The 16,609-nt window shown below is 36.4% G+C and overlaps 4 non-coding genes across 4 annotated transcripts; all 4 read left to right on the top strand.

Moving 5' to 3' along the window:
• Window positions 1–372: 372 nt before the first annotated feature.
• On the top strand, window positions 373–444 carry TRNAQ-CUG (transfer RNA glutamine (anticodon CUG)). The gene has a single exon. It is a non-coding gene; the product is annotated as a tRNA-Gln (tRNA).
• A 1,239-nt stretch (window positions 445–1,683) lies between these two features.
• Window positions 1,684–1,755, top strand: TRNAQ-CUG (transfer RNA glutamine (anticodon CUG)). Its single transcript has one exon. It is a non-coding gene; the product is annotated as a tRNA-Gln (tRNA).
• Window positions 1,756–14,239: 12,484 nt separating this feature from the next.
• Window positions 14,240–14,311, top strand: TRNAQ-CUG (transfer RNA glutamine (anticodon CUG)). Its single transcript has one exon. It is a non-coding gene; the product is annotated as a tRNA-Gln (tRNA).
• Window positions 14,312–16,308: 1,997 nt separating this feature from the next.
• On the top strand, window positions 16,309–16,380 carry TRNAQ-CUG (transfer RNA glutamine (anticodon CUG)). Its single transcript has one exon. It is a non-coding gene; the product is annotated as a tRNA-Gln (tRNA).
• The last annotated feature ends 229 nt before the right edge of the window (window positions 16,381–16,609 follow it).

The following is a 16,609-nucleotide window of genomic DNA, read 5'->3' on the forward strand; positions in this document are numbered from 1 at the left end:
TTGAAAATTAGTATTATCCACATTGTAGATTATCCAAATGGAAACTAATTTACAGTCTTTTTGCCTTTGCAGTAGCTGCCTGACACTGGTTACAACAGTTAAGTTTTCAGTCAACTGAAATTCATAATTTCATTTCCCAGTTTTTTCCCATTGAGTTGTTAATAGTATTTTCCCTTTCCAAATGCAGGGTTCTAGCTTTTGTTATATAACCGCAATAGAAAATAATTGTACATCTTGGTGATCATGCAGGCACAGAAGCTATGCCCTCTTGATTATTGTGGGAGGTCGATTTTGAATGATAGCCGACCTGTTATTGTAATTACACGTACTGCCTGTTTAGTAGAAATATCCAAACTGCACTCTATTTTCAAGGGTTCCATGGTGTAATGGTTAGCACTCTGGACTCTGAATCCAGCAATTCGAGTTCAACTCTCGGTGGGACCTTGCCACAGTTTAATTCCTTTTGAGTGTAATCCTTTTTCAATGAGGTATTGTATTGATAGTGATTGTTGTACGCCATAAACACGATTTAACAACAAAAAAAATGTGATAATATTCTCTCGTAGAGATAATTAAACCAATGTAATTGAGGGCATATAAAATTAACAAATTTAAAGAGTCTTTTTATGGCATGTAATGCAAACACTGGCTCTACTTCCAGCTCGTAGTGTGTTCAGTACAGACAGACCTTGGAAATTAGTATTATCCACATTGTAGATTATCCAAATGGAAACTAATTTACAGTCTTTTTGCCTTGGCAGTAGCTGCCTGACACTGGTTACAACAGTTAAGTTTTCAGTCAACTGAAATTCATAATTTCATTTCCCAGTTTTTTCCCATTGAGTTGTTAATAGTATTTTCCCTTTCCAAATGCAGGGTTCTAGCTTTTGTTATATAACCGCAATAGAAAATAATTGTACATCTTGGTGATCATGCAGGCACAGAAGCTATGCCCTCTTGATTATTGTGGGAGGTCGATTTTGAATGATAGCCGACCTGTTATTGTAATTACACGTACTGCCTGTTTAGTAGAAATATCCAAACTGCACTCTATTGTTGAGGGTTCCATAGTGTAATTGTTAGCACTCTGGACTCTGAATAAAGCAATTCGAGTTCAACTCTCGGTGGGACCTTGCCACAGTTTAGTTCCTTTTGAGCGTAATCCTTTTTCAATGAGGTATTGTATTGATAGTGATTGTTGTACGCCATAAACACGATTTAAAATTAACAAATTTAAAGAGTCTTTTTATGGCATGTATTGCAAACACTGGCTCTACTTCCAGCCCGTAGTGTGTTCAGTACAGACAGACCTTGGAAATTAGTATTATCCACATTGTAGATTATCCAAATGGAAACTAATTTACAGTCTTTTTGCCTTGGCAGTAGCTGCCTGACACTGGTTACAACAGTTAAGTTTTCAGTCAACTGAAATTCATAATTTTATTTCCCAGTTTTTTCCCATTGAGTTGTTAATAGTATTTTCCCTTTCCAAATGCAGGGTTCTAGCTTTTGTTATATAACCGCAATACAAAATAATTGTACATCTTGGTGATCATGCAGGCACAGAAGCTATGCCCTCTTGATTATTGTGGGAGGTCGATTTTGAATGATAGCCGACCTGTTATTGTAATTACACGTACTGCCTGTTTAGTAGAAATATCCAAACTGCACTCTACTTTCAAGGGTTCCATGGTGTAATGGTTAGCACTCTGGACTCTGAATCCAGCAATCCGAGTTCAACTCTCGGTGGGACCTTGCCACAGTTTAATTCCTTTTGAGCGTAATCCTTTTTCAATGAGGTATTGTATTGATAGTGATTGTTGTACGCCATAAACACGATTTAACAACAAAAAAAATGTGATAACATTCTCTCGTAGAGATAATTAAACCAATGTAATTGAGGGCGTATAAAATTAACAAATTTAAAGAGTCTTTTTATGGCATGTAATGCAAACACTGGCACTACTTCCAGCTCGTAGTGTGTTCAGTACAGACAGACCTTGGAAATTAGTATTATCCACATTGTAGATTATCCAAATGGAAACTAATTTACAGTCTTTTTGCCTTGGCAGTAGCTGCCTGACACTGGTTACAACAGTTACGTTTTCAGTCAACTGAAATTCATAATTTCATTTCCCAGTTTTTTCCCATTGAGTTGTTAATAGTATTTTCCCTTTCCAAATGCAGGGTTCTAGCTTTTGTTATATAACCGCAATAGAAAATAATTGTACATCTTGGTGATCATGCAGGCACAGAAGCTATGCCCTCTTGATTATTGTGGGAGGTCGATTTTGAATGATAACCGACCTGTTATTGTAATTACACGTACTGCCTGTTTAGTAGAAATATCCAAACTGCACTCTATTGTCGAGGGTTCCATAGTGTAATGGTTAGCACTCTGTACTCTGAGTCCAGCAATTCGAGTTCAACTCTCGGTGGGACCTTGCCACAGTTTAATTCCTTTTGAGTGTAATCCTTTTTCAATGAGGTATTGTATTGATAGTGATTGTTGTACGCCATAAACACGATTTAACAACAAAAAAAATGTGATAACATTCTCTCGTAGAGATAATTAAACCAATGTAATTGAGGGCGTATAAAATTAACAAATTTAAAGAGTCTTTTTATGGCATGTAATGCAAACACTGGCACTACTTCCAGCTCGTAGTGTGTTCAGTACAGACAGACCTTGGAAATTAGTATTATCCACATTGTAGATTATCCAAATGGAAACTAATTTACAGTCTTTTTGCCTTGGCAGTAGCTGCCTGACACTGGTTACAACAGTTACGTTTTCAGTCAACTGAAATTCATAATTTCATTTCCCAGTTTTTTCCCATTGAGTTGTTAATAGTATTTTCCCTTTCCAAATGCAGGGTTCTAGCTTTTGTTATATAACCGCAATAGAAAATAATTGTACATCTTGGTGATCATGCAGGCACAGAAGCTATGCCCTCTTGATTATTGTGGGAGGTCGATTTTGAATGATAACCGACCTGTTATTGTAATTACACGTACTGCCTGTTTAGTAGAAATATCCAAACTGCACTCTATTGTCGAGGGTTCCATAGTGTAATGGTTAGCACTCTGTACTCTGAGTCCAGCAATTCGAGTTCAACTCTCGGTGGGACCTTGCCACAGTTTAATTCCTTTTGAGTGTAATCCTTTTTCAATGAGGTATTGTATTGATAGTGATTGTTGTACGCCATAAACACGATTTAACAACAAAAAAAATGTGATAATATTCTCTCGTAGAGATAATTAAACCAATGTAATTGAGGGCATATAATATTAACAAATTTAAAGAGTCTTTTTGTGGCATGTAATGCAAACACTGGCTCTACTTCCAGCTCGTAGTGTGTTCAGTACAGACAGACCTTGGAAATTAGTATTAATCACATTGTAGATTATCCAAATGGAAACTAATTTACAGTCTTTTTGCCTTGGCAGTAGCTGCCTGACACTGGTTACAACAGTTAAGTTTTCAGTCAACTGAAATTCATAATTTCATTTCCCAGTTTTTTCCCATTGAGTTGTTAATAGTATTTTCCCTTTCCAAATGCAGGGTTCTAGCTTTTGTTATATAACCGCAATAGAAAATAATTGTACATCTTGGTGATCATGCAGGCACAGAAGCTATGCCCTCTTGATTATTGTGGGAGGTCGATTTTGAATGATAGCCGACCTGTTATTGTAATTACACGTACTGCCTGTTTAGTAGAAATATCCAAACTGCACTCTATTTTCAAGGGTTCCATGGTGTAATGGATAGCACTCTGGACTCTGAATCCAGCAATTCAAGTTCAACTCTCGGTGGGACCTTGCCACAGTTTAATTCCTTCTGAGTGTAATCCTTTTTTCAATGAGGTATTGTATGGATAGTGATTGTTGTACGCCATAAACACGATTTAACAACAAAAAAAATGTGATAATATTCTCTCGTAGAGATAATTAAACCAATGTAATTGAGGGCATATAATATTAACAAATTTAAAGAGTCTTTTTGTGGCATGTAATGCAAACACTGGCACTACTTCCAGCTCGTAGTGTGTTCAGTACAGACTGACCTTGGAAATTAGTATTATCCACATTGTAGATTATCCAAATGGAAACTAATTTACAGTCTTTTTGCCTTGGCAGTAGCTGCCTGACACTGGTTACAACAGTTACGTTTTCAGTCAACTGAAATTCATAATTTCATTTCCCAGTTTTTTCCCATTGAGTTGTTAATAGTATTTTCCCTTTCCAAATGCAGGGTTCTAGCTTTTGTTATATAACCGCAATAGAAAATAATTGTACATCTTGGTGATCATGCAGGCACAGAAGCTATGCCCTCTTGATTATTGTGGGAGGTCGATTTTGAATGATAACCGACCTGTTATTGTAATTACACGTACTGCCTGTTTAGTAGAAATATCCAATCTGCACTCTATTGTCGAGGGTTCCATAGTGTAATGGTTAGCACTCTGTACTCTGAGTCCAGCAATTCGAGTTCAACTCTCGGTGGGACCTTGCCACAGTTTAATTCCTTTTGAGTGTAATCCTTTTTCAATGAGGTATTGTATTGATAGTGATTGTTGTACGCCATAAACACGATTTAACAACAAAAAAAATGTGATAATATTCTCTCGTAGAGATAATTAAACCAATGTAATTGAGGGCATATAATATTAACAAATTTAAAGAGTCTTTTTGTGGCATGTAATGCAAACACTGGCACTACTTCCAGCTCGTAGTGTGTTCAGTACAGACAGACCTTGGAAATTAGTATTATCCACATTGTAGATTATCCAAATGGAAACTAATTTACAGTCTTTTTGCCTTGGCAGTAGCTGCCTGACACTGGTTACAACAGTTACGTTTTCAGTCAACTGAAATTCATAATTTCATTTCCCAGTTTTTTCCCATTGAGTTGTTAATAGTATTTTCCCTTTCCAAATGCAGGGTTCTAGCTTTTGTTATATAACCGCAATAGAAAATAATTGTACATCTTGGTGATCATGCAGGCACAGAAGCTATGCCCTCTTGATTATTGTGGGAGGTCGATTTTGAATGATAGCCGACCTGTTATGGTAATTACACGTACTGCCTGTTTAGTAGAAATATCCAAACTGCACTCTATTGTCAAGGGTTCCATGGTGTAATGGTTAGCACTCTGAATCCAGCAATCCCAGTTCAACTCTCGGTGGGACCTTGCCACAGTATAATTCCTTCTGAGTGTAATCCTTTTTCAATGAGGTATTGTATTGATAGTGATTGTTGTACGCCATAAACACGATTTAACAACAAAAAAAATGTGATAATATTCTCTCGTAGAGATAATTAAACCAATGTAATTGAGGGCATATAAAATTAACAAATTTAAAGAGTCTTTTTATGGCATGTAATGCAAACACTGGCTCTACTTCCAGCTCGTAGGGTGTTCAGTACAGACAGACCTTGGAAATTAGTATTATCCACATTGTAGATTATCCAAATGGAAACTCATTTACTGTCTTTTTGCCTTGGCAGTAGCTGCCTGACACTGGTTACAACAGTTAAGTTTTCAGTCAACTGAAATTCATAATTTCATTTCCCAGTTTTTTCCCATTGAGTTGTTAATAGTATTTTCCCTTTCCAAATGCAGGGTTCTAGCTTTTGTTATATAACCGCAATAGAAAATAATTGTACATCTTGGTGATCATGCAGGCACAGAAGCTATGCCCTCTTGATTATTGTGGGAGGTCGATTTTGAATGATAGCCGACGTGTTATTGTAATTACACGTACTGCCTGTTTAGTAGAAATATCCAAACTGCACTCTATCGTCAAGGGTTCCATGGTGTAATGGTTAGCACTCTGGACTCTGAATCCAGCAATCGGAGTTCAATTCGCGGTGGGACCTTGCCCCAGTATAATTCCTTCTGAGTGTAATCCTTTTTCAATGAGGTATTGTATTGATAGTGATTGTTGTACGCCATAAACACGATTTAACAACAAAAAAAATGTGATAATATTCTCTCGTAGAGATAATTAAACCAATGTAATTGAGGGCATATAAAATTAACAAATTTAAAGAGTCTTTTTATGGCATGTAATGCAAACACTGGCTCTACTTCCAGCTCGTAGGGTGTTCAGTACAGACAGAGCTTGGAAATTAGTATTATCCACATTGTAGATTATCCAAATGGAAACTCATTTACAGTCTTTTTGCCTTGGCAGTAGCTGCCTGACACTGGTTACAACAGTTAAGTTTTCAGTCAACTGAAATTCATAATTTCATTTCCCAGTTTTTTCCCATTGAGTTGTTAATAGTATTTTCCCTTTCCAAATGCAGGGTTCTAGCTTTTGTTATATAACCGCAATAGAAAATAATTGTACATCTTGGTGATCATGCAGGCACAGAAGCTATGCCCTCTTGATTATTGTGGGAGGTCGATTTTGAATGATAGCCGACCTGTTATGGTAATTACACGTACTGCCTGTTTAGTAGAAATATCCAAACTGCACTCTATTGTCAAGGGTTCCATGGTGTAATGGTTAGCACTCTGAATCCAGCGATCCAAGTTCAACTCTCGGTGGGACCTTGCCACAGTATAATTCCTTCTGAGTGTAATCCTTTTGCAATGAGGTATTGTATTGATAGTGATTCTTGTACGCCATAAACACGATTTAACAACAAAAAAAAAGTGATAATATTCTCTCGTAGAGATAATTAAACCAATGTAATTGAGGGCATATAAAATTAACAAATTTAAAGAGTCTTTTTATGCCATGTAATGCAAACACTGGCTCTACTTCCAGCTCGTAGGGTGTTCAGTACAGACAGACCTTGGAAATTAGTATTATCCACATTGTAGATTATCCAAATGGAAACTCATTTACAGTCTTTTTGCCTTGGCAGTAGCTGCCTGACACTGGTTACAACAGTTAAGTTTTCAGTCAACTGAAATTCATAATTTCATTTCCCAGTTTTTTCCCATTGAGTTGTTAATAGTATTTTCCCTTTCCAAATGCAGGGTTCTAGCTTTTGTTATATAACCGCAATAGAAAATAATTGTACATCTTGGTGATCATGCAGGCACAGAAGCTATGCCCTCTTGATTATTGTGGGAGGTCGATTTTGAATGATAGCCGACCTGTTATTGTAATTACACGTACTGCCTGTTTAGTAAAAATATCCAAACTGCACTCTATTGTCAAGGGTTCCATGGTGTAATGGTTAGCACTCTGAATCCAGCAATCCGAGTTCAACTCCCGGTGGGACCTTGACACAGTTTAATTCCTTCTGAGTGTAATACTTTTTCAATGAGGTATTGTATTGATAGTTATTGTTGTACGCCATAAACACGATTTAACAACAAAAAAAATGTGATAATATTCTCTCGTAGAGATAATTAAACCAATGTAATTGAGGGCATATAAAATTAACAAATTTAAAGAGTATTTTTATGGCATGTAATGCAAACACTGGCTCTACTTCCAGCTCGTAGTGTGTTCAGTACAGACAGACCTTGGAAATTAGTATTATCCACATTGTAGATTATCCAAATGGAAACTAATTTACAGTCTTTTTGCCTTGGCAGTAGCTGCCTGACACTGGTTACAACAGTTAAGTTTTCAGTCAACTGAAATTCATAATTTCATTTCCCAGTTTTTTCCCATTGAGTTGTTAATAGTATTTTCCCTTTCCAAATGCAGGGTTCTAGCTTTTGTTATATAACCGCAATAGAAAATAATTGTACATCTTGGTGATCATGCAGGCACAGAAGCTATGCCCTCTTGATTATTGTGGGAGGTCGATTTTGAATGATAGCCGACCTGTTATTGTAATTACACGTACTGCCTGTTTAGTAGAAATATCCAAACTGCACTCTATTGTCAAGGGTTCCATGGTGTAATGGTTAGCACTCTGGACTCTGAATCCAGCAATCCAAGTTCATCTCTCGGTGGGACCTTGCCACAGTTTAATTCCTTCTGAGTGTAATCCTTTTTCAATGAGGTATTGTATTGATAGTAATTGTTGTACGCCATAAACACGATTTAACAACAAAAAAAATGAGATAACATTCTCTCGTAGAGATAATTAATCCAATATAATTGAGGGCATATAAAATTAACAAATTTAAAGAGTCTTTTTATGGCATGTAATGCAAACACTGGCTCTACTTCCAGCTCGTAGTGTGTTCAGTACAGACAGACCTTGGAAATTAGTATTATCCACATTGTAGATCATCCAAATGGAAACTAATTTACAGTCTTTTTGCCTTGGCAGTAGCTGCCTGACACTGGTTACAACAGTTAAGTTTTCAGTCAACTGAAATTCATAATTTCATTTCCCAGTTTTTTCCCATTGAGTTGTTAATAGTATTTTCCCTTTCCAAATGCAGGGTTCTAGCTTTTGTTATATAACCGCAATAGAAAATAATTGTACATCTTGGTGATCATGCAGGCACAGAAGCTATGCCCTCTTGATTATTGTGGGAGGTCGATTTTGAATGATAGCCGACCTGTTATTGTAATTACACGTACTGCCTGTTTAGTAGAAATATCCAAACTGCACTCTATTGTCAAGGGTTGAATGATAGCCGACCTGTTATTGTAATTACACGTACTGCCTGTTTAGTAGAAATATCCAAACTGCACTCTATTGTCAAGGGTTCCATGGTGTAATGGTTAGCACTCTGGACTCTGAATCCAGCAATCCAAGTTCATCTCTCGGTGGGACCTTGCCACAGTTTAATTCCTTCTGAGTGTAATCCTTTTTCAATGAGGTATTGTATTGATAGTGATTGTTGTACGCCATAAACACGATTTAACAACAAAAAAAAGTGATAATATTCTCTCGTAGAGATAATTAAACCAATGTAATTGAGGGCATATAAAATTATCAAATTTCCAGCTCGTAGTGTGTTCAGTACAGACAGACCTTGGAAATTAGTATGATCCACATTGTAGATTATCCAATTGGAAACTAATTTACAGTCTTTTTGCCTTGGCAGTAGCTGCCTGACACTGGTTACAACAGTTAAGTTTTCAGTCAACTGAAATTCATAATTTCATTTCCCAGTTTTTTCCCATTGAGTTGTTAATAGTATTTTCCCTTTCCAAATGCAGGGTTCTAGCTTTTGTTATATAACCGCAATAGAAAATAATTGTACATCTTGGTGATCATGCAGGCACAGAAGCTATGCCCTCTTGATTATTGTGGGAGGTCGATTTTGAATGATAGCCGACCTGTTATTGTAATTACACGTACTGCCTGTTTAGTAGAAATATCCAAACTGCACTCTATTGTCAAGGGTTCAATGATAGCCGACCTGTTATTGTAATTACACGTACTGTCTGTTTAGTAGAAATATCCAAACTGCACTCTATTGTCAAGGGTTCAATGGTGTAATGGTTAGCACTCTGGACTCTGAATCCAGCAATCCAAGTTCATCTCTCGGTGGGACCTTGCCACAGTTTAATTCCTTCTGAGTGTAATCCTTTTTCAATGAGGTATTGTATTGATAGTGATTGTTGTACGCCATAAACACGATTTAACAACAAAAAAAAGTGATAATATTCTCTCGTAGAGATAATTAAACCAATGTAATTGAGGGCATATGAAATTAACAAATTTAAAGAGTCTTTTTATGGCATGTAATGCAAACACTGGCTCTACTTCCAGCTCGTAGTGTGTTCAGTACAGACAGACCTTGGAAATTAGTATTATCCACATTGTAGATCATCCAAATGGAAACTAATTTACAGTCTTTTTGCCTTGGCTGTAGCTGCCTGACACTGGTTACAACAGTTAAGTTTTCAGTCAACTGAAATTCATAATTTAATTTCCCATTTTTTTCCCATTGAGTTGTTAATAGTATTTTCCCTTTCCAAATGCAGGGTTCTAGCTTTTGTTATATAACCGCAATAGAAAATAATTGTACATCTTGGTGATCATGCAGGCACAGAAGCTATGCCCTCTTGATTATTGTGGGAGGTCGATTTTGAATGATAGCCGACCTGTTATGGTAATTACACGTACTGCCTGTTTAGTAGAAATATCCAAACTACACTCTATTGTCAAGGGTTCCATGGTGTAATGGTTAGCACTCTGAATCCAGCAATCTGAGTTCAACTCTCGGTGGGACCTTGACACAGTTTAATTCCTTCTGAGTGTAATACTTTTTCAATGAGGTATTGTATTGATAGTTATTGTTGTACGCCATAAACACGATTTAACAACAAAAAAAATGTGATAATATTCTCTCGTGGAGATAATTAAACCAATGTAATTGAGGGCATATAAAATTAACAAATTTAAAGAGTATTTTTATGGCATGTAATGCAAACACTGGCTCTACTTCCAGCTCGTAGTGTGTTCAGTACAGACAGACCTTGGAAATTAGTATTATCCACATTGTAGATTATCCAAATGGAAACTAATTTACAGTCTTTTTGCCTTGGCAGTAGCTGCCTGACACTGGTTACAACAGTTAAGTTTTCAGTCAACTGAAATTCATAATTTCATTTCCCAGTTTTTTCCCATTGAGTTGTTAATAGTATTTTCCCTTTCCAAATGCAGGGTTCTAGCTTTTGTTATATAACCGCAATAGAAAATAATTGTACATCTTGGTGATCATGCAGGCACAGAAGCTATGCCCTCTTGATTATTGTGGGAGGTCGATTTTGAATGATAGCCGACCTGTTATTGTAATTAAACGTACTGCCTGTTTAGTAGAAATATCCAAACTGCACTCTATTGTCAAGGGTTCCATGGTGTAATGGTTAGCACTCTGGACTCTGAATCCAGCAATCCAAGTTCATCTCTCGGTGGGACCTTGCCACAGTTTAATTCATTCTGAGTGTAATCCTTTTTTAATGAGGTATTGTATTGATAGTGATTGTTGTACGCCATAAACACGATTTAACAACAAAAAAAATGTGATAATATTCTCTCGTAGAGATAATTAAACCAATGTAATTGAGGGCATATAAAATTAACAAATTTAAAGAGTCTTTTTATGGCATGTAATGCAAACACTGTCTCTACTTCCAGCTTGTAGTGTGTTCAGTACAGACAGACCTTGGAAATTAGTATGATCCACATTGTAGATTATCCAATTGGAAACTAATTTACAGTCTTTTTGCCTTGGCAGTAGCTGCCTGACACTGGTTACAACAGTTAAGTTTTCAGTCAACTGAAATTCATAATTTCATTTCCCAGTTTTTTCCCATTGAGTTGTTAATAGTATTTTCCCTTTCCAAATGCAGGGTTCTAGCTTTTGTTATATAACCGCAATAGAAAATAATTGTACATCTTGGTGATCATGCAGGCACAGAAGCTATGCCCTCTTGATTATTGTGGGAGGTCGATTTTGAATGATAGCCGACCTGTTATGGTAATTACACGTACTGCCTGTTTAGTAGAAATATCCAAACTACACTCTATTGTCAAGGGTTCCATGGTGTAATGGTTAGCACTCTGAATCCAGCAATCTGAGTTCAACTCTCGGTGGGACCTTGACACAGTTTAATTCCTTCTGAGTGTAATACTTTTTCAATGAGGTATTGTATTGATAGTTATTGTTGTACGCCATAAACACGATTTAACAACAAAAAAAATGTGATAATATTCTCTCGTGGAGATAATTAAACCAATGTAATTGAGGGCATATAAAATTAACAAATTTAAAGAGTATTTTTATGGCATGTAATGCAAACACTGGCTCTACTTCCAGCTCGTAGTGTGTTCAGTACAGACAGACCTTGGAAATTAGTATTATCCACATTGTAGATTATCCAAATGGAAACTAATTTACAGTCTTTTTGCCTTGGCAGTAGCTGCCTGACACTGGTTACAACAGTTAAGTTTTCAGTCAACTGAAATTCATAATTTCATTTCCCAGTTTTTTCCCATTGAGTTGTTAATAGTATTTTCCCTTTCCAAATGCAGGGTTCTAGCTTTTGTTATATAACCGCAATAGAAAATAATTGTACATCTTGGTGATCATGCAGGCACAGAAGCTATGCCCTCTTGATTATTGTGGGAGGTCGATTTTGAATGATAGCCGACCTGTTATTGTAATTAAACGTACTGCCTGTTTAGTAGAAATATCCAAACTGCACTCTATTGTCAAGGGTTCCATGGTGTAATGGTTAGCACTCTGGACTCTGAATCCAGCAATCCAAGTTCATCTCTCGGTGGGACCTTGCCACAGTTTAATTCATTCTGAGTGTAATCCTTTTTTAATGAGGTATTGTATTGATAGTGATTGTTGTACGCCATAAACACGATTTAACAACAAAAAAAATGTGATAATATTCTCTCGTAGAGATAATTAAACCAATGTAATTGAGGGCATATAAAATTAACAAATTTAAAGAGTCTTTTTATGGCATGTAATGCAAACACTGTCTCTACTTCCAGCTTGTAGTGTGTTCAGTACAGACAGACCTTGGAAATTAGTATGATCCACATTGTAGATTATCCAATTGGAAACTAATTTACAGTCTTTTTGCCTTGGCAGTAGCTGCCTGACACTGGTTACAACAGTTAAGTTTTCAGTCAACTGAAATTCATAATTTCATTTCCCAGTTTTTTCCCATTGAGTTGTTAATAGTATTTTCCCTTTCCAAATGCAGGGTTCTAGCTTTTGTTATATAACCGCAATAGAAAATAATTGTACATCTTGGTGATCATGCAGGCACAGAAGCTATGCCCTCTTGATTATTGTGGGAGGTCGATTTTGAATGATAGCCGACCTGTTATTGTAATTACACGTACTGCCTGTTTAGTAGAAATATCCAAACTGCACTCTATTGTCAAGGGTTGAATGATAGCCGACCTGTTTTTGTAATTACACGTACTGTCTGTTTAGTAGAAATATCCAAACTGCACTCTATTGTCAAGGGTTCCATGGTGTAATGGTTAGCACTCTGAATCCAGCAATCCGAGTTCAACTCTCGGTGGGACCTTGACACAGTTTAATTCCTTCTGAGTGTAATCCTTTTTCAATGAGGTATTGTATTGATAGTTATTGTTGTACGCCATAAACACGATTTAACAACAAAAAAAATGTGATAATATTCTCTCGTAGAGATAATTAAACCAATGTAATTGAGGGCATATAAAATTAACAAATTTAAAGAGTATTTTTATGGCATGTAATGCAAACACTGGCTCTACTTCCAGCTCGTAGTGTGTTCAGTACAGACAGACCTTGGAAATTAGTATTATCCACATTGTAGATTATCCAAATGGAAACTAATTTACAGTCTTTTTGCCTTGGCAGTAGCTGCCTGACACTGGTTACAACAGTTAAGTTTTCAGTCAACTGAAATTCATAATTTCATTTCTCAGTTTTTTCCCATTGAGTTGTTAATAGTATTTTCCCTTTCCAAATGCAGGGTTCTAGCTTTTGTTATATAACCGCAATAGAAAATAATTGTACATCTTGGTGATCATGCAGGCACAGAAGCTATGCCCTCTTGATTATTTTGGAGGTCGATTTTGAATGATAGCTGACGTGTTATTGTAATTACACGTACTGCCTGTTTAGTAGAAATATCCAAACTGCACTCTATTGTCAAGGGTTCCATGGTGTAATGGTTAGCACTCTGAATCCAGCAGTCCGAGTTCAACTCTCGGTGGGACCTTGCCACAGTTTAATTCCTTCTGAGTGTAATCCTTTTTCAATGAGGTATTGTATTGATAGTTATTGTTGTACGCCATAAACACGATTTAACAACAAAAAAAATGTGATAATATTCTCTCGTAGAGATAATTAAACCAATGTAATTGAGGGCATATAAAATTAACAAATTTAAAGAGTCTTTTTATGGCATGTAATGCAAACACTGGCTCTACTTCCAGCTCGTAGTGTGTTCAGTACAGACAGACCTTGGAAATTAGTATTATCCACATTGTAGATTATCCAAATGGAAACTAATTTACAGTCTTTTTGCCTTGGCAGTAGCTGCCTGACACTGGTTACAACAGTTAAGTTTTCAGTCAACTGAAATTCATAATTTCATTTCCCAGTTTTTTCCCATTGAGTTGTTAATAGTATTTTCCCTTTCCAAATGCAGGGTTCTAGCTTTTGTTATATAACCGCAATAGAAAATAATTGTACATCTTGGTGATCATGCAGGCACAGAAGCTATGCCCTCTTGATTATTGTGGGAGGTCGATTTTGAATGATAGCCGACTTGTTATTGTAATTACACGTACTGCCTGTTTAGTAGAAATATCCAAACTGCACTCTATTGTCAAGGGTTCCATGGTGTAATGGTTAGCACTCTGGACTCTGAATCCAGCAATCCGAGTTCAACTCTCGGTGGGACCTTGTAATAATAGTAGTTTAATTCCTTTTGAGTGTAATCCTTTTTCAATGAGGTATTGTATTGATAGTAATTGTTGTACGCCATAAACACGATTTAACAACAAAAAAAATGTGATAATATTCTCTCGTAGAGATAATTAAAGCAATGTAATTGAGGGCATATAAAATTAACAAATTTAAAGAGTCTTTTTATGGCATGTAATGCAAACACTGGCTCTACTTCCAGCTCGTAGTGTGTTCAGTACAGACAGACCTTGGAAATTTGTATTATCCACATTGTAGATCATCCAAATGGAAACTAATTTACAGTCTTTTTGCCTTGGCTGTAGCTGCCTGACACTGGTTACAACAGTTAAGTTTTCAGTCAACTGAAATTCATAATTTCATTTCCCATTTTTTTCCCATTGAGTTGTTAATAGTATTTTCCCTTTCCAAATGCAGGGTTCTAGCTTTTGTTATATAACCGCAATAGAAAATAATTGTACATCTTGGTGATCATGCAGGCACAGAAGCTATGCCCTCTTGATTATTGTGGGAGGTCGATTTTGAATGATAGCCGACCTGTTATGGTAATTACACGTACTGCCTGTTTAGTAGAAATATCCAAACTGTACTCTATTGTCAAGGGTTCCATGGTGTAATGGTTAGCACTCTGAATCCAGCAATCCGAGTTCAACTCTCGGTGGGACCTTGCCACAGTTTAATTCCTTTTGAGTGTAATCCTTTTTCAATGAGGTATTGTATTGATAGTAATTGTTGTACGCCATAAACACGATTTAACAACAAAAAAAATGTGATAATATTCTCTCGTAGAGATAATTAAAGCAATGTAATTGAGGGCATATAAAATTAACAAATTTAAAGAGTCTTTTTATGGCATGTAATGCAAACACTGGCTCTACTTCCAGCTCGTAGTGTGTTCAGTACAGACAGACCTTGGAAATTAGTATTATCCACATTGTAGATTATCCAAATGGAAACTAATTTACAGTCTTTTTGCCTTGGCAGTAGCTGCCTGACACTGGTTACAACAGTTAAGTTTTCAGTTAACTGAAATTCATAATTTCATTTCTCAGTTTTTTCCCATTGAGTTGTTAATAGTATTTTCCCTTTCCAAATGCAGGGTTCTAGCTTTTATTATGTAACCGCAATAGAAAATAATTGTACATCTTGGTGATCATGCAGGCACAGAAGCTATGCCCTCTTGACTATTGTGGGAGGTCTATTTTAAATGATAGCCGACGTGTTATTGTAATTACACGTACTGCCTGTTTAGTAGAAATATCCAAACTGCACTCTATTGTCAAGGGTTCCATGGTGTAATGGTTAGCACTCTGGACTCTGAATCCAGCAATCCGAGTTCAGCTGTCGGTGGGACATTGCCACAATTTAATTCTGATTTCTGAGTGTAATCCTTTTTCAATGAGGTATTGTATGGATAGTGATTGTTGTACGCCATAAACACGATTTAACAACAAAAAAAAAGTGAAAATATTCTCTTGTAGAGATAATTAAACCAATGTAATTGAGGGCATATAAAATTAACAAATTTAAAGAGTCTTTTTATGGCATGTAATGCAAACACTGGCTCTACTTCCAGCTCGTAGGGTGTTCAGTACAGACAGACCTTGGAAATTAGTATGATCCACATTGTAGATTATCCAATTGGAAACTAATTTACAGTCTTTTTGCCTTGGCAGTAGCTGCCTGACACTGGTTACAACAGTTAAGTTTTCAGTCAACTGAAATTCATAATTTCATTTCCCAGTTTTTTCCCATTGAGTTGTTAATAGTATTTTCCCTTTCCAAATGCAGGGTTCTAGCTTTTGTTATATATCCGCAATAGAAAATAATTGTACATCTTGGTGATCATGCAGGCACAGAAGCTATGCCCTCTTGATTATTGTGGGAGGTCGATTTTGAATGATAGCCGACCTGTTATTGTAATTACACGTACTGCCTGTTTAGTAAAAATATCCAAACTGCACTCTATTGTCAAGGGTTTCATGGTGTAGTGGTTAGCACTCTGGACTCTGAATCCAGCAATCCGAGTTCAACTCTCGGTGGGACCTTGCCACAGTTTAATTCCTTTTGAGTGTAACCCTTTTTCAATGAGGTATTGTATTGATAGTAATTGTTGTACGCCATAAACACGATTTAACAACAAAAAAAATGTGATAATATTCTCTCGTAGAGATAATTAAAGCAATGTAATTGAGGGCATATAAAATTAACAAATTTAAAGAGTCTTTTTATGGCATGTAATGCAAACACTGGCTCTACTTCCAGCTCGTAGTGTGT

This window comes from Rhinoderma darwinii, chromosome 3 (genome assembly GCF_050947455.1).
Source record: "Rhinoderma darwinii isolate aRhiDar2 chromosome 3, aRhiDar2.hap1, whole genome shotgun sequence".
NCBI lineage: Eukaryota > Metazoa > Chordata > Amphibia > Anura > Rhinodermatidae > Rhinoderma > Rhinoderma darwinii.